At 47.5% G+C, this 24,891-nt stretch overlaps 1 protein-coding gene across 1 annotated transcript in view; it reads left to right on the forward strand.

Annotated features, from left to right (window-relative positions):
- LOC143785066 (uncharacterized) overlaps positions 1 to 24,891 on the forward strand; it is a 166,340-nt gene that overhangs the window by 99,237 nt on the left and 42,212 nt on the right. The gene's annotated exons all lie outside the window — the stretch shown is intronic.

Below are 24,891 nucleotides of genomic sequence, written 5' to 3' on the forward strand. Positions count from 1 at the left end.
AAGATGATGCTGAGGAAGGATCCTCACAGCGAATGGAGGAAAGACTGCAGCCAGAGGTAAATACCCAAAAAAGTCAGCGGGTTGTGTGGTACAAGGAGGAGTTGGCATTGCTGGGAGAAGAGGCCACTATAGACGATAAGAGGGAGGCAATTCACAGAGCTCAGGAGAGGGAGGCCATTCACAGAGCCGAGGAGAGGGAGGCCATTCACAGAGCCGAGGAGAAGGAGAGGGAGGCCATTCACAGAGCTCAGGAGATGGCATTACTGGAGAGGCAGATCGCTTTGGAAGCAGCTAGAAGCTCCAGACAGACTGTAACCCCAGCACCCATCATGAGGGAACTCCCCAAGAGTGGCCCGCAAAGACTTCAAGCCCTTTAATGAGGCTGCAGGCGACATTGAGGGCTTCTTCCAGGACTTTGAGCATCAGTGTCGATTAATGGAAGTCCCGGAAAGGGAGCGAGTCCGACATCTGGTGGGGCTCTTAGAGGGTGGAGCTGCCGCAGCCTATAGAGCTATGGACCCTCGGGGGAACTGTGAGTATGCGGAGATTAAACTGACTATTCTAGAACATTATGCTGTTACCCCAGACACTTACAGGACTCAGTTCCGTACTTTAGCCTGTGATGAGGAAGTGTCTTTCAAGATGTATGCCCACAGACTCAAACAAATATGTCATAGCTGGCTGGAGGCAGAGGAGGCCTTAACCTGGGAGACCTTCCTCCAGGTTATCCTAAAAGAGCAGTTTTACTTCAAGTGCCCTGCTGAGATCCGGGAATGGGTGCGTGAGAGGAGATCAGCCACTGTGGAGGAAGCTGCAGCTCTAGCTGATGAGGCTCTCACCATCAAGCCTCAGTGGAAAAAACTACTACTCAGTGAGAAAAAAACTACCAGCCCCCCAACGCTGGCGGCCCCTGGTCCTTCGGCCTCCAATATTTACCATCCCACTAGACCATCAACTCATGCATATACCCGTGTAAATGTGCCTCCAGTTGCTTCTACTGCATTTTCTGGAATACGACGAGGAGAGGAAGTAGCAGAGCGCAGGTGTTATGGTTGTGGGCATCCGGGGCATCTGCAGGCCTCATGCCCAGCCAGTCCATGGAGGAGTCGTCCTCAAACCCCTACAGCACCTTCAGGTGGGCGCCAGCCTCCAGGTTCCCTTACCCCTCGCCCAAGAGGACGCCTTGGATGGAGTGAGACCCAGCACAGATGCTATCGATGTGGGCAGCCGGGGCATCCGCAAGCCTCCTGCCCAGCTGTTCAAATGAGGATTGATCCTGAACCCAGTCGTATTATTAATTATGTACAGCCAAGTGCCATGAAGGAGGTGTCACCACTACGTGAGGACTGGCCTAGTGCCTCACCCACCCATGTTGCACCCCTAGGAGTTTATGGTGTGCGACCTGCAGCTATGACGACTTCTGCTCATCGAGGTAAGCACTTGCAGGAGGTCGTGCTGGATGGACAGAGACTTATTGGATTTTGTGACTCAGGGGCTTTCCTCACACTGGCTGATCCCCGAGTGGTTCGGCCTGAGGCAATTCATAGAGGACCTGGGATTGTCATTAAACTGGCTGGTGGACAATGGAGGACTATTCCCACAGGCACTGTGGATCTGAACTTTGGTTTTGGGGTCAGGCGATGTGTGGTTGGGGTGATGGGTGGTCTGCCTGCAGATGTTCTCCTGGGCAATGATGTGGGAGAGCTACGATGCCAATTTGTGGCTGCATGAAGCCACATGTAAGTTAAGCTCTGCCTGTGTGTACTTAACCAGCGACCTGTAGAGGTCCCTAGTACGTACACAAATTGGGAGGGTAAGGGATTGTCATGGTATGTACTTTTACCCTGTCCTGTATTTGAATAATATGCCATTTGATGTATGTAACTGTTCTCTGGTTTCTATTAGCAGTAATTTATGTATTTTCTCGTGCTGGGAGTTCACCTGTAACAATATGTCTCCTTCCCCCAATACTTGCAGCCCTAAGCTATAATGTAATTAAGATTTGTCATCATCACTAGTGAAGGAATAGCCATTCTTCCTCACAGCAGGTGGCTAGTCAAATGTACATACTACATAGACTAAGTGGAGCCGACCAGTCTAGAATCTTCTGATGGACCCAACCATTGAATAGAAGGTGTGCCCCTACCCCCCTTCATGGGCGGATGCCAGGAGCTCAGACAATCCATTCTTATTTTGAGATCAGATGTGAGTTGATCCTTGAAGGAGAACGAGTGGGGATTCTTAGCTGAGGCAAGACCCCACGTCCATCTGGGACTGCGGAAGCGAACGGAGCGAGACTTGAGCTGAGGACATATCTCGTTGTTTGTGGGATTGTTTTGGGTTCCCTTGGACTCGTGTGGACTATTGCTTTGCTAGCTGGCACACGGATTATCGGGAGGTGCCCCCGAACCTGTTCCGTTGGACTAATTGTGGACTCTGTAGATCTACCTGCATGTGTTGTTCCAGCATTCTTGATAATAAATCTGTGGAATCATCCCTTGGCCTGTTGTCCCTTCTTGCTCTGCCGTACACCCCGTCACAGGTGGTGACCTGGGAGATGTGCGGCTATTAATACGTCCGGTGTGATGGCAGTGACTTGTGAGATGTGCGGCTATTAATACATCCAATGTGATGGTGGTGACCGGTGAGATGTGTGGCTATTAATACGTCCAGTGTGATGGTGGTGACCGGGAGATGTGCTGTTATTAATATGTCCGGTGTGATGGTGGTGACCTGTGAGATATGCGGTTATTAATTCATCCGGTGTGGTGGTGGTGACCGGTGATATGTGCGGTTATTAATTCATCTGGTGTGATAGTGGTGACCGGTGAGATTTGCGGTTATTAATACGTCCGGTGTGATGGTGGTGACCTGGGAGATGTGCGGTTATTAATGCATTCGGTGTGATGGTGGTGACCGGTGAGATGTGCTGTTATTAATATGTCCGGTGTGGTGGTGGTGGTGACCGGTGAGATGTGCGATTATTAATACATCTAGGACCCCTTCTCTTCTCCATCTACACCTTCGGTCTGGGACAGCTCATAGAATCCCACGGTATGCAGTACCATCTCTATGCCGACGACACGCAGATCTACCTATCCGGACCTGACCTCACCTCCTTACTTACCAAAATCCCGCACTGTCTGTCTGCTATTTCAGCCTTCTTTTCTGCTCGCTTTCTACAACTGAACATGGACAAAACAGAATTCATCATCTTTCCCCCATCTCACTCTACCCCTCCACCCGACCTATCCATCAATGTCAATGGCTGCTCACTTTCCCCAGTCCCACACGCCCGGTGCCTCGGGGTGATCCTCGACTCTGCCCTCTCTTTCAAGCCACATATCCAAGCCCTTGCCTCCTCCTGCCGCCTCAAACTCAAAAACATTTCCCGGATCCGTGCATTCCTTGACCGCGACACCGCAAAAACACTAGTGCATGCCCTTATCATCTCCCGCCTCGACTACTGCAACCTCCTACTCTCTGGACTCCCCTCTAGCACTCTGGCACCACTCCAATCCATCCTACACTCTGCTGCTCGACTAATCTACCTGTCTCCCCGCTATTCCCCAGCCTCTCCCCTATGCCAAGCCCTTCACTGGCTTCCTATCGCCCAGAGACTCCAGTTCAAAACCCTCACAATGACCTACAAAGCCATCCACAACCTATCTCCTCCATACATCTGTGACATGATCTCCCGGTACCTACCAACACGCAACCTCCGATCCTCTCAAGACCTCCTTCTCTACTCCCCCCTCATCTCTTCTTCCCACAACCGCATCCAAGACTTCTCCCGTGCTTCCCCCATACTCTGGAACTCTCTACCCCAGCACATCAGACTCTCGCCTACCATAGAAACTTTCAAAAAGAGCCTGAAGACTCACCTCTTCCGACAAGCCTACAGCCTGCAGTGATCCTCAACCTACTGAACCGCCGCACAACCAGCTCTACCCTCTCCTAGTGTATCATCACCCATCCCCTGCAGACTGTGAGCCCTCGCGGGCAGGGTCCTCTCTCCTTATGTACCCGTGTGCCTTGTTTCTGCTCATGTTTAATGTTTGTCTATATTTGCCCCGTACTTCACATGTAAAGCGCCATGGAATAAATGGCGCTATAAAAATGAATAATAATAATAATAATAATAATAATACATCCGGTGTGATGGTGGTGACCGGTGAGATGTGCGGTTATTAATACATCCGGTGTGATGGTGGGGACCTGGGAGATGTGCGGTTATTAATACGTCCGGTGTGATGGTGGTTACCGGTGAGATGTGCTGCTATTAATATGTCCTGTGTGATGGTGGTGACCGGTGAGATGTGCTGTTATTAATACATCCGGTGTGGTGGTGGTGACCAGTGAGATGTGCTGTTATTAATACGTCCGGTGTGATGGTGGTTGTCACATTAATGTATAAAACCGCATATTATTTTTCATTTTCCCTTGATATCACACACGCTGCATGTGGCCCCCCTTTGCAGCCCACTGCACTAGGGATGTCTGTCCCTGGCTCTTGTAACTTGAAACTCCAGTGAGGAAGGCTCTGACCCCCCTCCTCCTCCTCCAAGCCAGGAATGTTAATTAGCCAGGAGCGTGTGCAAATTTCTTTTGTCTAAGCTCAAGTGCCTGCTAAAAAGGGGGGGAGATATTAAATAAGCCATAACATGCTGCCAGTGTATGATAGATATGCCAGAAACTTATTCAGAACGTGCGTTGATAGAGCCTCAAGGCGGCGCCTGTCGCTAAACGTTAACTCCAACAGAACCTGAGAAATGGATTTCTCCAGAACCATGTGGAATAGCTAGCCCGAGTCCAGATTCATTGGAAAGCTAATTTCAGTATCAGATGAGTGATGTGTGTGCCGTTACTCTGCTAGGTTCTCAAGCCAAGATATGATACTTATAAGCTTTTCAGGCCAATCTGTAGCTCTGAGGAAAGGGGAGGTGTTATGGACCTGGTGGTTAGGTGCACCTGGAATGACCTGATGGTTAAACTAGAAGACAGGACGAGCTCTGGGAAGTGGGAACTCTGCTGACCGCAAATCCTAATCCTATAACACACACACTAGAAATAGCTGTGGAGCATACCTAACTCTCCCTAGATGCCTCTTCACAGCCTAAGAGCTAACTACCCCTAAAGATAGATAAATAAGCCTTACCTTGCCTCAGAGAAATTCCCCAAAGGTAAAGGCAGCCCCCCACATATATTAACTGTGAGTTAAGAGGAAAGTCACAAACACAGGGATGAAACAGGTTTCAGCAAAGGAGGCCAGACTTACTAGATAGACTGAGGATAGGAAAGGGATCTATGCGGTCAGCACAAAAAACTACAAAAAGCCAAGCAGAGTGTGCAAAAGACCCCCGCACCGACTCACGGTGCGGAGGTGCCACTCTGCAACCCAGAGCTTCCAGCTAGCAAGGCAATATCATGTTATCAAGCTGGACTAGAACTTAGCAAGTACTAAGAAATATATTCAGTACACAATGAACAACAAAATGAACTAGCAGGGACTTAACTTCTGCTGGAGTAGACAGGTCATCAGAAAGATCCGAGAGAGATCTGAACCAGTGCTAATACATTGACAGCTGGCATGGAGTAACGATCTGAGTGGAGTTAAATAGAGAAGCCAGCCTAGCCGCAAACGAGGGCAGCTGAGGAAGCAACCTCAGAACCAGCAGTTGCACTCACAGCCACCAGAGGGAGTCCACGGACAGAACTCGCCGAAGTATCATTCATGACCACAGGAGGGAGTTCAAGAACGGAATTCACAACAGGGAGGGCAATGGGAACTCAACCCCCTTTAGTGATGTCACAAGCCTGCACGTATCAGGCACGGCACTCAAGCCAGCCTTCATTCTTGCCTGGGTCCTCACTGTTATGACCCCAATGGCGAGGGTCTCAGAGAAACAAGTAAGTCTGCGACGTACAAAAATCCAGCTCATAGGGCAGTGGTAACTGGTTGACCATATATCTACTCCTAACGCCAACACTAGCAGTAGCCGGGGAACATGCCTACGTTGGTCGCTAGATGTCTCGCGCCAGCCGGAGGACTAACTACCCCTAGAAGAGGAAAACAAAGTCCTCTCTTGCCTCCAGAGAATAGACCCCAAAAGTAGGATAGTAGCCCCCCACAAATAATAACGGTGAGGTAAGAGGAAATGACAAACACAGAGATGAACTAGATTTTAGCAAAGAGAGGCCCACTTTACTAATAGCAGAATGTAGTAAGATAACTTATATGGTCAACAAAAACCCTATCAAAATCCACGCTGGAGATTCAAGAACCCCCGAACCGTCTAACGGCCCGGGGGGAGAACACCAGCCACCCTAGAGCTTCCAGCAAGGTCAGGAAACAGATAATATGCAAGCTGGACAAAAATGCAAACAAAAACAAATAGCAAAAAGCAAAAAAGCAGACTTAGCTTAATCAAGCAGGAACCAGGATCAGTAGACAAGAGCACTACAGATTAGCTCTGATATCAACGTTGCTAGGCATAGAACTGAAGGTCCAGGGAGCTTATATAGCAACACCCCTGACCTAACGACCCAGGTGAGCATACAAGGGATGAATGACATACCCAGAGTCAAATCACTAGTAGCCACTAGAGGGAGCCAAAAGGTAAATTCACAACAGTACCCCCCCCTTAGTGAGGGGTCACCGAACCCTCACCAAGACCACCAGGGCGATCAGGATGAGCGGCGTGAAAGGCACGAACTAAATCGGCCGCATGCACATCAGAGGCGACCACCCAGGAATTATCCTCCTGACCATATCCCTTCCACTTGACCAGGTACTGAAGCCTCCGCCTGGAGAGACGAGAATCTAAGATCTTCTCCACCACGTACTCCAACTCGCCCTCAACCAACACCGGAGCAGGAGGCTCAGCAGAAGGAACCACAGGCACAACGTACCGCCGCAACAAGGACCTATGAAATACGTTGTGGATGGCAAACGACACCGGAAGATCCAAGCGAAAGGATACAGGATTAATGATTTCCAATATCTTGTAAGGACCAATGAAGCGAGGCTTAAATTTGGGAGAGGAGACCTTCATAGGAACAAATCGAGAAGACAGCCATACCAAATCCCCAACGCGAAGTCGGGGACCCACACCGCGGCGGCGGTTGGCAAAACGCTGAGCCTTCTCCTGTGACAACTTCAAGTTGTCCACCACATGCCCCCAGATCCACTGCAACCTATCCACCACGGAATCCACCCCAGGACAGTCAGAAGGCTCCACATGTCCCGAGGAAAAACGAGGATGGAAACCAGAGTTGCAGAAAAATGGCGAAACCAAGGTGGCGGAACTAGCCCGATTATTAAGGGCAAATTCAGCCAACGGCAAGAAGGTCACCCAATCATCCTGATCAGAAGAGACAAAACACCTCAAATAAGCCTCCAGAGTCTGATTAGTTCGCTCCGTTTGTCCGTTAGTCTGGGGATGGAAAGCGGATGAAAACGACAACTCAATGCCCATCCTACCACAAAAGGATCGCCAGAACCTGGAAACAAACTGGGATCCTCTGTCCGACACAATATTCTCAGGAATGCCGTGCAAACGAACCACATTCTGGAAGAACACAGGAACCAGGTCAGAAGAAGAGGGCAGCTTAGGCAAAGGAACCAAATGGACCATCTTGGAGAAACGATCACATATCACCCAGATGACAGACATGCCCTGAGACACCGGAAGATCAGAAATGAAATCCATAGAGATGTGTGTCCAAGGTCTCTTCGGGACAGGCAAGGGCAAGAGCAACCCGCTGGCACGAGAGCAGCAAGGCTTAGCTCGAGCACAAGTACCACAGGACTGTACAAATAACCGCACATCCCTTGACAAGGAAGGCCACCAAAAGGACCTGGCCACCAGATCTCTGGTGCCAAAAATTCCCGGGTGCCCTGCCAACACCGAGGAATGAACCTCGGAAATGACTCTGCTGGTCCATCTAGCAGGCACAAACAATCTGTCAGGTGGACAAGAGTCAGGCCTACCAGCCTGAAATCTCTGCAACACACGTCGCAGATCTGGAGAAATAGCAGACACGATAACTCCTTCCTTAAGAATACCCACAGGTTCAGCGACTCCAGGAGCATCAGGCACAAAGCTCCTAGACAGAGCGTCGGCCTTCACATTCTTAGACCCTGGCAAATACGAGACCACAAAGTCAAAACGGGAAAAAAACAATGACCAGCGGGCCTGTCTAGGATTCAGGCGTTTAGCAGACTCGAGATACATCAGATTTTTGTGATCAGTCAAGACCACCACACGATGCTTAGCACCCTCGAGCCAATGACGCCACTCCTCAAATGCCCACTTCATGGCCAACAACTCCCGATTGCCCACATCATAATTTCGCTCTGCCGGCGAAAACTTCCTAGAGAAAAAGGCACAAGGTCTCATAGTAGAACAACCAGGGCCTCTCTGTGACAAAACGGCCCCTGCCCCAATCTCCGAAGCATCCACCTCAACCTGAAAAGGAAGTGAGATGTCAGGCTGGCACAAAACAGGCGCCGAAGTAAACCGGCGTTTTAACTCCTGGAAAGCCTCCACGGCAGCAGGAGCCCAGTTAGCTACATCAGAGCCTTTCTTGGTCATATCCGTCAGCGGTTTAACAACACTAGAGAAATTTGCGATAAAACGACGGTAGAAGTTAGCAAAACCCAAGAACTTCTGAAGACTCTTAACTGACGAGGGTTGAGTCCAATCATGAATAGCTTGGACCTTGACTGGATCCATCTCCACAGCAGAAGGGGAAAAAATGAACCCCAAAAAGGGAACCTTCTGTACACCAAAGAGACACTTTGAGCCTTTTACAAAAAAAGAATTTTCACACAGAATCTCAAAAACCATCCTGACCTGCTCCACATGCGAGTCCCAATCATCAGAAAAAACCAGAATATCATCCAGATAAACAATCAAAAATTTATCCAGATACTTCCGGAAAATGTCATGCATGAAGGACTGAAAAACTGAAGGTGCATTAGAGAGACCGAATGGCATCACCAAGTACTCAAAATGACCTTCGGGCGTATTGAATGCGGTTTTCCATTCATCGCCCTGCCTAATGCGCACAAGGTTGTACGCACCACGAAGGTCTATCTTGGTGAACCACTTGGCACCTTTAATCCGGGCAAACAAATCTGACAACAGCGGCAAAGGATACTGAAATTTGACAGTGATCTTATTTAAAAGCCGATAGTCAATACAAGGCCTCAAAGATCCGTCCTTTTTGGCCACAAAAAAGAATCCCGCACCAAGAGGGGAAGAAGAAGGACGGATATGCCCCTTCTCAAGAGACTCCTTGATATATGAACGCATCGCGGTATGTTCAGGTACCGACAGATTAAACAGTCTCCCCTTAGGAAACTTACTGCCAGGAATCAAATCTATTGCACAGTCACATTCCCTATGAGGAGGCAGTGCACTGGACTTAGACTCGCTGAAGACATCCTGATAATCAGACAAATACGCCGGAACTTCCGAAGGCGTAGAAGAAGCAATAGACAAGGGCAGGGAATCTCCATGAATTCCATGGCAGCCCCAACTTGACACTGACATAGCCTTCCAGTCCAAGACTGGATTATGGGTCTGTAACCATGGCAACCCCAAAACAACCAAATCATGCATTTTATGCAGAACAAGAAAACGTATTACCTCCCGATGTTCGGGAGTCATGCACATGGTAACCTGTGTCCAAAACTGCGGTTTATTTTTTGCCAATGGCGTAGAATCAATACCCCTAAGAGGGATAGGATTTTCCAATGGCTCAAGAACAAATCCGCAGCGCTTGGCAAATGACAGATCCATAAGGCTCAGGGCAGCACCCGAGTCCACAAACGCCATGACAGGATACGATGACAGTGAGCAAATCAAAGTTACAGATAGAATAAATTTAGGTTGCAAATTACCAATGGCGACCGGACTAACAACCTTAGTAAGACGTTTAGAGCATGCTGAGATAACATGTGTAGAATCACCACAGTAGTAACACAAGCCATTCTGGCGTCTATGAATTTTCCGCTGATTTCTAGTCAGGATTCTATCACATTGCATTAAATCAGGTGTCTGTTCAGACAACACCATGAGGGAATTAGCGGTTTTGCGCTCCCGCAACCGCCGGTCGATTTGAATAGCCAGGGCCATAGAATCATTCAGACCTGTGGGAATGGGAAAACCCACCATCACATTCTTAATGGCTTCAGAAAGGCCATTTCTAAAATTAGCAGCCAATGCACACTCATTCCACTGGGTCAGCACGGACCATTTCCGAAATTTTTGGCAATACACTTCAGCCTCGTCCTGGCCCTGAGACATAGCCAGCAAGGCCTTTTCTGCCTGAATCTCAAGATTAGGTTCCTCATAAAGCAAACCGAGCGCCAGAAAAAACGCATCAATGTCAGCCAATGCCGGATCTCCTGGCGCCAGCGAGAAGGCCCAATCCTGAGGGTCGCCCCGTAAAAAAGAAATAACAATTTTTACTTGCTGAGCGGAGTCTCCAGATGAACAGGGTTTCAGGGACAAAAACAATTTACAATTATTCCTGAAATTTCTAAATTTAAATCGGTCTCCGGAAAACGGCTCAGGAATCGGTATCTTAGGTTCTGACATAGGACTTCTGATAACATAATCTTGTATGCCCTGCACACGAGCAGCAAGCTGGTCCACACTTGTAATCAAGGTCTGGACATTCATGTCTGCAGCAAACACAAGCCACTCAGAGGTAAAGGGGAAAAGAAAAAAAAATGAGAGAGAGAAAAAAAAACTCAGAACTTTCTTTCTTATAATCCCGCTTCTGCAATGCATTTAACATTTAATACTGGCCTGGCAAACTGTTATGACCCCAATGGCGAGGGTCTCAGAGAAACAAGTAAGTCTGCGACGTACAAAAATCCAGCTCATAGGGCAGTGGTAACTGGGTTGACCATATATCTACTCCTAACGCCAACACTAGCAGTAGCCGGGGAACATGCCTACGTTGGTCGCTAGATGTCTCGCGCCAGCCGGAGGACTAACTACCCCTAGAAGAGGAAAACAAAGACCTCTCTTGCCTCCAGAGAATAGACCCCAAAAGTAGGATAGTAGCCCCCCACAAATAATAACGGTGAGGTAAGAGGAAATGACAAACACAGAGATGAACTAGATTTTAGCAAAGAGAGGCCCACTTTACTAATAGCAGAATGTAGTAAGATAACTTATATGGTCAACAAAAACCCTATCAAAATCCACGCTGGAGATTCAAGAATCCCCAAACCGTCTAACGGCCCGGGGGGAGAACACCAGCCACCCTAAAGCTTCCAGCAAGGTCAGGAAACAGATAATATGCAAGCTGGACAAAAATGCAAACAAAAACAAATAGCAAAAAGCAAGAAAGCAGACTTAGCTTAATCAAGCAGGAACCAGGATCAGTAGACAATAGCACTACAGATTAGCTCTGATATCAACGTTGCCAGGCATAGAACTGAAGGTCCAGGGAGCTTATATAGCAACACCCCTGACCTAACGACCCAGGTGAGCATACAAGAGATGAATGACATACCCAGAGTCAAATCACTAGTAGCCACTAGAGGGAGCCAAAAGGTAAATTCACAACACCTCACTGCACAAAGACTACCTGAAGAATTCGGGCATCTGGCTCCGCCCACCAGCATGGTTAGCTGAAATGATCTAAGCAGAATGTGAGTTTTATCTTCTTAAATCCCTGTTTTTTTTTTATAACTGCTTGCATATACTTTGTCTCATATTTTAAAATCTTTATATACCTTTTGTAAACACTGCCTATCTTTTTGGAGCAAAATATAAAATGTACTAGTTTCGTTTTCTCCATGTTCTATAACAAATTTTCACGTGGCTGAAGTTAATTACACTACTAATTTGGGTTGGCTCGAACCCCTCTGTGAGAAATCTGAGCTGGTGGCAGCGAAGTGTGTTCTGGGCTAGGTGGGCACAGCTGGCAGCGACAGAACAGGGTTTTATAAGCTATTGTCTGGCTGCGGCCTGAGCATTTATAATTTCCTCGCTGCAGCATGCCTGCTAGCCAGAAAACAGAGAAGCGGCCCATCCTGTGACTAATTATCCTAGGTGTAGTTCCCTGACTGACCTGAGGTTAAAGGAGCGCCGGAGAGCTGCAAGTTCTGAAGGGGAACTAGAAAGTAAAAATTTCTGCTGATCGTGATGTTTTGTAGCAGCAGTGGGATAACTAAAATAAGCCCCTGTGATAAATTGATAGGTCAATAGCCTTGTGTTGTGAATTCTGTTCTCGAACTCCCTCCTGTGGTCATGAATGGGTACTTCGGCGGGTTCTGTCCGTGGACTCCCTCTGGTGGCTGTGAGTGGAGCTGCTGGTTCTGAGGTTCCTTCCTCAGCTGACCTCGTTTAGTCCTGGCTGGCTGCTCTATTTAACTCCTCTCAGATCGTTACTTGATGCCAGCTGTCAATGTCCTAGTACTGGTTCTGATCTCTCTTGGATCTTTCAGATGACCTGTCTACTCCATCAGAAGTTAAGTTCCTGCTAGTTTATTTGTTTATCACTGTTTTCTTGTCCAGCTTGCTATCATGGTTTTGCTTTGCTAGCTGGAAGCTCTGGGATGCAGAGTGGCACCTCCGCATCGTGAGTCGATGCGGGGGTCTCTTTTGCACACTCTGCGTGGTTTTTGTAGATTTTTGTGCTGACCGCAAAGATACCTTTTCTATCCTCAGTCTGTTTAGTTAAGGCTGGCCTCCTTTGCTGAAACTTGTTTCATTCCTGTGTTTGTGACTTCCATCTTAACTCACAGTCAATATGTGTCGGGGGCTGCCTATTTCTTTGGGGAATTTCTCTGAGGCAAGTTAGGCTTTGTTTTCTATCTTAAGGGGTAGTTAGCTCTTAGGCTGTGAAGAGGCGTCTAGGCAGAGTCAGGTACGCTCCATGGCTATTTCTAGTGTGTTGTGATAGGATTAGTGTTGCGGTCAGCAGAGCTCCCACTTCCCAGAGCTTGTCCTGTATTACTAGTTTGCTCATCAGGTCATTCCGGGTGTTTCTAACCACCAGGTCATCATAACAGTACAGCTGGCCAGTAAAGTGTTAATGCATCTCAATAGAGGAATAAGAGAAGTTCTGAGACCATTTTTTTTTTCCTCTGCAGCGTGTTTTGTTTTTCTTTTCCCCTAAATCTCTGGGTGGTTCAGGACACAGATGTAGATATGGACATTCAAGGTCTGTCCTCTTGTGTGGATCAACTCACTGCAAGGGTACAAGGCATTCAAGATTATGTAGTTCAGAACCCGATGTTAGAACCCAGAATTCCAATTCCTGATTTGTTTTCTGGGGATAGATCTAAGTTCCTGAATTTCAAAAAATAATTGTAGACTGTTTTTTGCTTTGAAACCCCGCTCCTCTGGTGACCCCATTCAGCAAGTAAAAATTATTATTTCTTTGCTACGTGGCGACCCTCAAGACTGGGCATTTTCCCTTGCGCCAGGAGATCCTGCATTACGTAATGTAGATGCGTTTTTTCTGGCACTTGGATTGCTTTATGATGAACCAAATTCAGTGGATCAGGCTGAGAAAATCTTGCTGGCTTTGTGTCAGGGTCAGGATAAAGTGGAGGTATATTGTCAGAAGTTTAGAAAGTGGTCTGTGCTTACTCAGTGGAATGAGTGTGCGCTGGCGGCAATTTTCAGAAAGGGTCTTTCTGAAGCCCTCAAGGATGTTATGGTGGGATTCCCCACGCCTGCAGGTCTGAATGAGTCTATGTCCTAGGCCATTCAGATTGATCGACGCTTACGTGAGCGTAAAACTGTGCACCATTTGGCGGTATCTTCTGAGCAGAGGCCTGAGCCCATGCAATGTGATAGTACCTTGACCAGAGCTGAACGGCAAGAATACAGATGTCAGAAGGGGCTGTGTTTTTACTGTGGTGACTCCACTCATGCTATCTCTGATTGTCCTAAACGCACTAAGCGGTTCGCTAGGTCTGCCACCATTGGTACGGTACAGCCAAAATTTCTTTTGTCCGTTACTCTGATTTGCTCTTTGTCGTCCTATTCTGTTATGGCATTTGTGGATTCAGGCGCTGCCCTGAATTTGATGGACTTGGAGTTTGCCAGGCGCTGTGGTTTTTTCTTGGAGCCCTTGCAGTATCCTATTCCATTGAGAGGAATTGATGCTACGCCTTTGGCCAAGAATAAGCCTCAGTACTGGACTCAATTGACCATGTGCATGGCTCCTGCACATCAGGAGGATATTCGCTTTTTGGTGTTGCATAATCTGCATGATGTGGTCGTTTTGGGGTTGCCATGGCTACATGTCCATAATCCAGTATTGGATTGGAAATCAATGTCTGTATCCAGTTGGGGTTGTCAAGGGGTACATGGTGATGTCCCGTTGTTGTCAATTTCGTCTTCCCACCCTACTGAAGTCCCTGAGTTCTTGTCAGATTACCGGGATGTATTTGATGAGCCCAAATCCAGTGCCCTACCTCCTCATAGGGATTGCGATTGTGCTATTAATTTGATTCCTAGTAGTAAGTTTCCGAAGGGCCGACTGTTCAATTTGTCTGTGCCAGAACACGCCGCTATGCGGAGTTATATAAAGGAGTCCTTGGAGAAAGGGCATATTCGCCCATCCTCGTCACCGTTGGGAGCAGGGTTCTTTTTTGTGGCCAAGAAGGATGGTTCTCTGAGACCTTGTATAGATTACCGCCTTCTCAATAAAATCACCGTCAAATTTCAGTACCCTTTGCCGCTACTGTCTGATTTGTTTGCTCGGATTAAGGGGGCTAGTTGGTTCACCAAGATAGATCTTCGAGGGGCGTATAATCTTGTGCGTATTAAACAGGGAGATGAATGGAAAACAGCATTTAATACGCCCGAGGGCCATTTTGAGTACCTGGTGATGCCATTCGGGCTTTCTAATGCTCCATCTGTGTTTCAGTCCTTTATACATGACATCTTCCGAGAGTACCTGGATAGATTCATGATTGTATATTTGGATGATATTTTGGTCTTTTCGGACGATTGGGAGTCTCATGTGAAGCAGGTCAGAATGGTGTTCCAGGTCCTTCGTGCTAATTCCTTGTTTGTGAAGGGGTCTAAATGTCTCTTTGGAGTTCAGAAGGTTTCATTTTTGGGCTTCATTTTTTCCCCTTCTACTATTGAGATGGACCCTGTTAAAGTTCAGGCCATTTTTTATTGGACTCAGCCTACTTCTGTGAAGAGCCTTCAGAAATTCCTGGGCTTTGCTAATTTTTACCGTCGCTTCATCGCTAATTTTTCTAGTATAGTTAAACCATTGACTGATTTGACCAAGAAAGGTGCGGATGTGGTCAATTGGTCCTCTGCTGCCGTTGAGGCTTTTCAGGAGTTGAAGCGTCGTTTTTCTTCTGCCCCTGTGTTGTGTCAGCCAGATGTTTCGCTCCCGTTTCAGGTCGAGGTGGATGCTTCTGAGATTGGAGCAGGGGCTGTCTTGTCTCAAAGAAGTTCTGATGGCTCGGTGATGAAACCATGTGCTTTCTTTTCTAGAAAGTTTTCGCCTGCTGAGCGCAATTATGATGTGGGCAATCGAGAGTTGTTGGCTATGAAGTGGGCGTTCGAGGAGTGGCAACATTGGCTTGAAGGAGCCAAGCATCGCGTGGTGGTCTTGACTGATCACAAGAATCTGACTTATCTCGAGTCTGCCAAGCGGTTGAATCCTAGACAGGCTCGATGGTCGCTGTTTTTCTCCCACTTCGATTTTGTGGTTTCGTACCTTCCGGGTTCTAAGAATGTGAAGGCTGATGCCCTTTCAAGGAGTTTTGTGCCTGATTCTCCAGGAGTTCCTGAGCCGGCTGGTATTCTCAAAGAGGGGGTAATTTTGTCTGCCATCTCCCCTGATTTGCGGCGGGTGCTGCAGAAGTTTCAGGCTGATAGACCTGACCGTTGTCCTGCGGAGAAACTGTTTGTCCCTGATAGATGGACTAGTAGAGTTATCTCTGAGGTTCATTGTTTGGTGTTGGCTGGTCATCTGTTGTGATTTTGCTTTTTGCTCCCTCTAGTGGTCATTAGTGATTTGACTCTGGAGCTTCTGTCTTTTCCTATATCCTCACCTGGGCCGTTAGTTCAGGGGCGTTGCTATATAAGCTCCCTGGACCTTCAGTTCAATGCCTGGCATCGTGGAAATCAGAGCTAATCTGTTGTGCTCTTGTCCTTTGATCCTGGTTCCTGTATTTCAAGCTAAGTCTGCTTCCTTGCTTTTTGCTTTAGTTTAGTTTGGTATTTTTGTCCAGCTTGTTCCAATCTGTATCCTGACCTTTGCTGGAAGCTCTAGGGGGCTGGTGTTCTCCCCCCGGACCGTTAGACGGTTCGGGGGTTCTTGAATCTCCAGCGTGGATTTTTATAGGGTTTTTGTTGACCAGATAAGTTATCTTGCTATATTCTGCTATTAGTAAGCTGGCCTCTCTTTGCTGAACCTGGTTCATTTCTGTGTTTGTCATTTCCTCTTACCTCACCGTTATTATTTGTGGGGGGCTTGTATCTTGCTTTGGGGGTCCCTTTCTCTGGAGGCAAGAGAGGTCTTTGTTTTCTTCTCCTAGGGGTAGTTAGATTCTCCGGCTGGCGCGAGTCATCTAGCGATCACCGTAGGCATGATCCCCGGCTACTTCTAGTGTTGGCGTTAGGAGTAGCTATTTGGTCAACCCAGTTACCACAGCCCTATGAGCTGGATTTTTGAATCTCGCAGACTTACACGTTCCTCTGAGACCCTGTCCACTGGGGTCATAACAGTATGCCAGGCCAGTATTAAATGTTTAATGCATTGCAGAAGTGGGATTATAAGAAAGAAAATTTTGAGGTTTTTTTTTCCCTCTCTCATTTTTTTTTTTTTCTTTTCCCCTTTACCTCAGAGTGGCTTAAGCTTGCTGCAGACATGAATGTCCAGACCTTGATTACAAGTGTGGACCAGCTTGCCGCTCGTGTGCAGGGTATACAAGATTATGTTACCAGAAGTCCTAGGTCTGAACCCAAGATTCCGATTCCTGAACTGTTTTCAGGAGACCGATTTAAGTTTAGGAATTTCAGGAATAATTGTAAATTGTTTTTGTCCCTGAAACCTTGTTCGTCTGGAGACTCTGCTCAACAAGTAAAAATTGTTATTTCATTCTTACGGGGTGACCCTCAGGATTGGGCTTTTTCGTTGGCGCCAGGAGATCCGGCATTGGCTGATATTGATGCGTTTTTTCTGGCGCTCGGTTTACTTTATGAGGAACCCAATCTTGAGATTCAGGCAGAGAAAGCCTTGCTGGCTATGTCTCAGGGCCAGGACGAGGCTGAGGTGTATTGCCAAAAATTTCGGAAATGGTCCGTGCTGACACATTGGAACGAGTGTGCACTGGCCGCTAATTTTAGAAATGGCCTTTCTGAGGCCATTAAGAATGTTATGGTGGGTTTTCCCATTCCCACAGGTCTGAATGATACCATGTCCCTGGCTATTCAAATTGACCGGCGGTTGCGGGAGCGCAAAACCGCAAATTCCCTCATGTTGTTGTCTGAACAGACACCTGATGTGATGCAATGTGATAGAAAAACCGCAAATTCCCTCATGGTGTTGTCTGAACGGACACCTGATTTGATGCAATGTGATAGAATCCTGACTAGAAATGAGAGGAAAATTCATAGACGCCGGAATGGCTTGTGCTACTACTGTGGTGATTCTACACATGTTATCTCAGCATGCTCTAAACGTATATCTAAGGTTGTTAGTCCTGTCACCGTTGGTAATTTGCATCCTAAGTTTATTCTGTCTGTAACTTTGATTTGCTCACTGTCATCTTATCCTGTCATGGCGTTTGTAGATTCAGGTGCTGCCCTGAGTCTTATGGATCTCTCATTTGCTAAGCGCTGTGGTTTTATTCTTGAACCATTAGAAAATCCTATCCCTCTTAGGGGTATTGATGCTACGCCATTAGCAGAAAATAAACCGCAGTATTGGACACAGGTTACCATGTGCATGACTCCTGAACACCGCGAGGTGATACGTTTTCTCGTTCTACATAAAATGCATGATTTGGTTGTTTTGGGGCTGCCATGGTTACAGACCCATAATCCAGTCCTTGACTGGAAGGCTATGTCAGTGTCTAGTTGGGGCTGTCGTGGTATTCATGAGGATTCCCTGCCTGTGTCTATTGCTTCTTCTACGCCTTCGGAAGTTCCGGAGTATTTGTCTGATTATCAGGATGTCTTTAGCGAGTCCAGGTCCAGTGCATTGCCTCCTCATAGGGAATGTGACTGTGCAATAGATTTGATTCCAGGCAGTAAATTTCCTAAGGGAAGACTGTTTAATCTGTCGATACCTGAACATACCGCTATGCGTTCATATATCAAGGAGTCTCTGGAGAAAGGACACATCCGTCCGTCTTCTTCCCCTCTTGGTGCGGGATTCTTTTTTGTGGCTAAAAAGGACGGATCTTTGAGGCCTTGTATTGACTATCGGCTTTTAAATAAGATCACTGTCAAATTTCAGTATCCTTTGCCGCTGTTGTCTGACTTGTTTGCCCGGATTAAAGGTGCCAAGTGGTTTACCAAGATAGACCTTCGTGGTGCGTACAACCTTGTGCGCATTAAGCAAGGGGATGAATGGAAAACCGCATTCAATACGCCCGAAGGTCATTTTGAGTACTTGGTGATGCCTTTTGGGCTCTCTAATGCCCCTTCAGTTTTTCAGTCCTTTATGCATGACATTTTCCGGAACTATCTGGATAAATTTTTGATCGTTTATCTGGATGATATTCTGGTTTTTTCTGATAATTGGGACTCGCATGTGGAGCAGGTCAGGATGGTCTTTAAAATTTTGCGTGAAAATTCTTTGTTTGTCAAGGGCTCAAAGTGTCTTTTTGGTGTACAGAAGGTTCCCTTTTTGGGGTTCATTTTTTCCCCTTCTGCTGTGGAGATGGACCCAGTCAAGGTCCGAGCTATTCTTGATTGGACTCAGCCCTCGTCAGTTAAGAGTCTTCAGAAGTTCTTGGGTTTCGCTAACTTCTACCGTCGTTTTATCGCTAACTTTTCTAGCATTGTGAAACCTTTGACGGATATGACCAAGAAGGGCTCCGATGTGGTTAATTGGGCTCCTGCTGCCGTGGAGGCTTTCCAGGAGTTGAAACGTCGGTTTACTTCGGCGCCTGTTTTGTGCCAGCCTGATGTCTCGCTTCCCTTTCAGGTTGAGGTGGATGCTTCAGAGATTGGAGCAGGGGCCGTTTTGTCGCAGAGAGGCCCTGGTTGCTCTGTTATGAGATCTTGCGCCTTTTTCTCTAGGAAGTTTTCGCCTGCGGAGCGAAATTATGATGTGGGCAATCGGGAGTTGTTGGCCATGAAATGGGCATTTGAGGAGTGGCGTCATTGGCTCGAGGGTGCTAAGCATCGTGTGGTGGTCTTGACTGATCACAAAAATCTGATGTATCTCGAGTCTGCTAAACGCCTGAATCCTAGACAGGCCCGCTGGTCATTGTTTTTCTCCCGTTTTGACTTTGTTGTCTCGTATTTACCAGGTTCAAAAAATGTGAAGGCCGATGCTCTTTCCAGGAGCTTTGTGCCTGATGCTCCTGGAGTCGCTGAACCTGTTGGTATTCTTAAGGATGGTATTATCTTGTCAGCTATTTCTCCAGATCTGCGACGTGTGTTGCAGAGATTTCAGGCTGATAGGCCTGATTCTTGTCCACTTGACAGACTGTTTGTGCCTGATAAGTGGACCAGCAGAGTCATTTCCGAGGTTCATTCCTCGGTGTTGGCAGGTCACCCAGGAATTTTTGGCACCAGAGATCTGGTGGCCAGATCCTTTTGGTGGCCTTCCTTGTCTAGGGATGTGCGGTCATTTGTACAGTCCTGTGGGACTTGTGCTCGAGCTAAGCCTTGCTGTTCTCGTGCCAGTGGGTTGCTCTTGCCCTTGCCTGTCCCTAAGAGACCTTGGACACATATCTCCATGGATTTCATTTCTGATCTTCCGGTGTCTCAAGGCATGTCTGTTATCTGGGTGATATGTGATCGCTTCTCCAAGATGGTCCATTTGGTTCCTTTGCCTAAGCTGCCTTCCTCTTCCGATCTGGTTCCTGTGTTTTTCCAGAACGTGGTTCGTTTGCACGGCATCCCTGAGAATATTGTGTTAGACAGAGGATCCCAGTTTGTTTCCAGATTCTGGCGATCCTTTTGTAGTAGGATGGGCATTGACTTGTCGTTTTCGTCTGCTTTCCATCCTCAGACTAATGGACAGACGGAGCGAACTAATCAGACTTTGGAGGCTTATTTGAGGTGTTTTGTCTCTGCTGATCAGGACGATTGGGTGACCTTCTTGCCGTTGGCTGAGTTTGCCCTTAATAATCGGGCTAGTTCCGCCACCTTGGTTTCGCCGTTTTTCTGCAACTCTGGTTTCCACCCTCGTTTTTCTTCGGGTCATGTGGAACCTTCTGACTGCCCTGGGGTGGATTCTGTGGTGGATAGGTTGCAGCGGATCTGGAATCTTGTGGTGGACAACTTGAAGTTGTCACAGGAGAGGGCTCAGCGCTTTGCCAACCGCCGCCGCGGTGTGGGTCCCCGACTACGTGTTGGGGATTTGGTGTGGCTTTCTTCCCGCTTTGTTCCTATGAAGGTTTCCTCTCCCAAATTTAAACCTCGTTTTATTGGTCCTTACAAGATATTGGAAATCCTTAATCCTGTATCCTTTCGCCTGGATCTTCCTGTGTCGTTTGCTATCCACAACGTGTTTCATAGGTCCTTGTTGCGGCGGTACGTTGTGCCTGTGGTTCCTTCTGCTGAGCCTCCTGCTCCGGTGTTGGTTGAGGGCGAGTTGGAGTATGTGGTGGAGAAGATCTTGGATTCTCGTCTCTCCAGGCGGAGGCTTCAGTACCTGGTCAAGTGGAAGGGCTATGGTCAGGAAGATAATTCCTGGGTGGTCGCCTCTGATGTTCATGCGGCCGATTTAGTTCGTGCCTTTCACGCCGCTCGTCCTGATCGCCCTGGTGGTCGTGGTGAGGGTTCGGTGACCCCTCACTAAGGGGGGGGTACTGTTGTGATTTTGCTTTTTGCTCCCTCTAGTGGTCATTAGTGATTTGACTCTGGAGCTTCTGTCTTTTCCTATATCCTCACCTGGGCCGTTAGTTCAGGGGCGTTGCTATATAAGCTCCCTGGACCTTCAGTTCAATGCCTGGCATCGTGGAAATCAGAGCTAATCTGTTGTGCTCTTGTCCTTTGATCCTGGTTCCTGTATTTCAAGCTAAGTCTACTTCCTTGCTTTTTGCTTTAGTTTAGTTTGGTATTTTTGTCCAGCTTGTTCCAATCTGTATCCTGACCTTTGCTGGAAGCTCTAGGGGGCTGGTGTTCTCCCCCCGGACCGTTAGACGGTTCGGGGGTTCTTGAATCTCCAGCGTGGATTTTTATAGGGTTTTTGTTGACCAGATAAGTTATCTTGCTATATTCTGCTATTAGTAAGCTGGCCTCTCTTTGCTGAACCTGGTTCATTTCTGTGTTTGTCATTTCCTCTTACCTCACCGTTATTATTTGTGGGGGGCTTGTATCTTGCTTTGGGGGTCCCTTTCTCTGGAGGCAAGAGAGGTCTTTGTTTTCTTCTCCTAGGGGTAGTTAGATTCTCCGGCTGGCGCGAGTCATCTAGCGATCACCGTAGGCATGATCCCCGGCTACTTCTAGTGTTGGCGTTAGGAGTAGCTATTTGGTCAACCCAGTTACCACAGCCCTATGAGCTGGATTTTTGAATCTCGCAGACTTACACGTTCCTATGAGACCCTGTCCACTGGGGTCATAACAGTCATCCTGGAATCTTTGGTACCAGAGATTTGGTGGCTAGATCCTTTTGGTGGCCTTCTTTGTCATGGGATGTGCGTTCTTTTGTGCAGTCCTGTGGGACTTGTGCTCGGGCTAAGCCCTGCTGTTCTCGTGCCAGTGGGTTGCTTTTGCCCTTGCCGGTCCCGAAAAGGCCCTGGACGCATATTTCCATGGATTTTATTTCAGATCTCCCTGTCTCTCAAAGGATGTCAGTTATCTGGGTGGTTTGTGATCGCTTTTCTAAGATGGTCCATTTGGTACCTTTGCCTAAATTGCCTTCCTTCTCTGATTTGGTTCCATTATTTTTCCAGTATGTGGTTCGTTTGCATGGCATTCCGGAGAACATCGTGTCGGACAGAGGCTCCCAGTTTGTTTCAAGGTTTTGGTGGTCCTTTTGTGCTAGGATGGGCATTGATTTGTCTTTTTCTTCAGCTTTCCATCCTCAGACAAATGGCCAAACCGAATGAACCAATCAGACTTTGGAAACATATCTGAGATGCTTTGTTTCTGCTGATCAGGATGATTGGGTGTCCTTCTTGCCTTTGGCTGAGTTCGCCCTTAATAATCGGGCCAGCTCGGCCACTTTGGTTTCGCCTTTTTTCTGTAATTCTGGTTTCCATCCTCGTTTTTCTTCAGGGCAGGTTGAGTCTTCGGACTGTCCTGGTGTGGATTCTGTGGTGGACAGGTTTCAGCAAATTTGGACTCACGTGGTGGACAATTTGACATTGTCCCAGGAGAAGGCTCAACGTTTCGCTAACCGCCGTCGCTGTGTTGGTCCCCAACTTCGTGTTGGGGATTTGGTTTGGTTGTCGTCTCGTTATGTTCCTATGAAGGTTTCGTCTCCTAAGTTTAAGCCTCGTTTCATTGGTCCTTATAAGATTTCTGAAATTCTTAATCCTGTGTCATTTCATTTGGACCTTCCAGCTTCTTTCGCCATCCATAATGTGTTCCATAGGTCGTTATTGCGGAGATATGTGGCTCCTATGGTTCCCTCCGTTGACCCTCCTGCCCCGGTGTTGGTTGAGGGGGAGTTGGAGTATGTGGTGGAGAAGATTTTGGATTCTCGTGTTTCGAGATGGAAACTTCAGTACCTGGTCAAGTGGAAAGGTTATGGTCAGGAGGATAATTCCTGGGTTGTTGCCTCTGATGTTCATGCTGCCGATCTGGTTCGTGCCTTTCATTTGGCTCGTCCTGATCGGCCTGGGGGCTCTGGTGAGGGTTCGGTGACCCCTCCTCAAGGGGGGGTACTGTTGTGAATTCTGTTCTCGAACTCTCTACTGTGCTCATGAATGGTACTTTGGCGGGTTCTGTCCGTGGACTCCCTCCGGTGGCTGTGAGTGGAGCTGCTGGTTCTGAGGTTCCTTCCTCAGCTGACCTCGTTTGGTCCTGGCTGGCTGCTCTATTTAACTCCACTCAGATCGTTACTTGATGCCAGCTGTCAATGTCCTAGTACTGGTTCTGATCTCTCTTGGATCTTTCAGATGACCTGTCTACTCCATCAGAAGTTAAGTTCCTGCTAGTTTATTTGTTTATCACTGTTTTCTTGTCCAGCTTGCTATCATGGTTTTTCTTTGCTAGCTGGAAGCTCTGGGATGCAGAGTGGCACCTCCGCATCGTGAGTCGGTGCGGGGGTCTCTTTTGCACACCCTGCGTGGTTTTTGTAGATTTTTGTGCTGACCGCAAAGATACCTTTTCTATCCTCAGTCTGTTTAGTTAAGGCTGGCCTCCTTTGCTGAAACTTGTTTCATTCCTGTGTTTGTGACTTCCATCTTAACTCACAGTCAATATGTGTCGGGGGCTGCCTATTTCTTTGGGGAATTTCTCTGAGGCAAGTTAGGCTTTGTTTTCTATCTTTAGGGGTAGTTAGCTCTTAGGCTGTGAAGAGGCGTCTAGGCAGAGTCAGGTACGCTCCAGGGCTATTTCTACTGTGTTGTGATAGGATTCGTGTTGCGGTCAGCAGAGCTCCCACTTCCCAGAGCTTGTCCTGTATTACTAGTTTGCTCATCAGGTCATTCCGGGTGTTTCTAACCACCAGGTCATCATAACAGCCTTGTTTCTGTTTTCATCACATTGTAGCAGTGGTGCGATAACTAAGATAAGCCCCCCTGCACATGTGATAGCTGTGTGCTGGCCAAAGGTCACCCCTGATCCGTGACAGTGGTGACCTGTGAGATGTGCGATTATTAACACCTCCAGTGTGATGGTGGTGACCTTGGAGATGTGCGGTTATTAATACGTCCAGTGTGGTGGTGGTGACCGGTGAAATGTGTGGTTATTAATACGTCCGGTGTGATGTTGGTGACTTGTGAGATGTGCGATTATTAATATGTCCGGTGTGATGGTGGTGACCTGGGAGATGTGCGGTTATTAATGCATCTGGTGTGATGACAGTGACCTGTGAAATGTGTGGTTATTAATATGTCAGGTGTGGTGGTGTTGACCGGTGAGATGTGCTTTATTAATATCAGAGTCAAAACAAAAGAAAGTCAAAACCGCACCCTTACATATATAAATTGAAGGGACACAAGGGCGTACGTCCAAAACCAGGGAGCCCATCCCGGCCAGTATCAAGACCACAAAGAACAAAAAGACAGCGCCACAATGGATGGTGAAAAAATAGGAGCTTACATTTATTCTGCCTCCTGTAGCGACGTTTCGGTCAACACCAGACCTTTGATAAAGGTCTGTTGACCGAACATCGCTACATGAGGCAGAATAAGTGTAAGCTCCTATTGTTTCACCATCCATTGTGGCGCTGTCTTTTTGTTCTTTGTGCTTTCTTAATATATCTGGTGTGATGGTGGTGACCGGTGAGATGTGAGGTTATTAATAAGTCCGGTGTGATGGTGGTGACCAGTGAGATGTGCGACTTTTAATACATCTGGTGTGATGGTGGTGACCGGTGAGATGTGCGATTATTAATACTTCCGGTGTGATGGTGGTGACCAGTGATATGTGTGATTATTAATACTTCCGGTGTGATGGTGGTGACCTGTGAGATGTGCGGTTATTAATACGTCCGGTGTGATGGTGGTGACCGGTGAGATGTGCGGTTATTCATATGTCCGGTGTGATGGTGGTGACCTTTGAGATGTGCAATTATTAATACGTT

This window comes from Ranitomeya variabilis, chromosome 7 (genome assembly GCF_051348905.1).
Source record: "Ranitomeya variabilis isolate aRanVar5 chromosome 7, aRanVar5.hap1, whole genome shotgun sequence".
NCBI lineage: Eukaryota > Metazoa > Chordata > Amphibia > Anura > Dendrobatidae > Ranitomeya > Ranitomeya variabilis.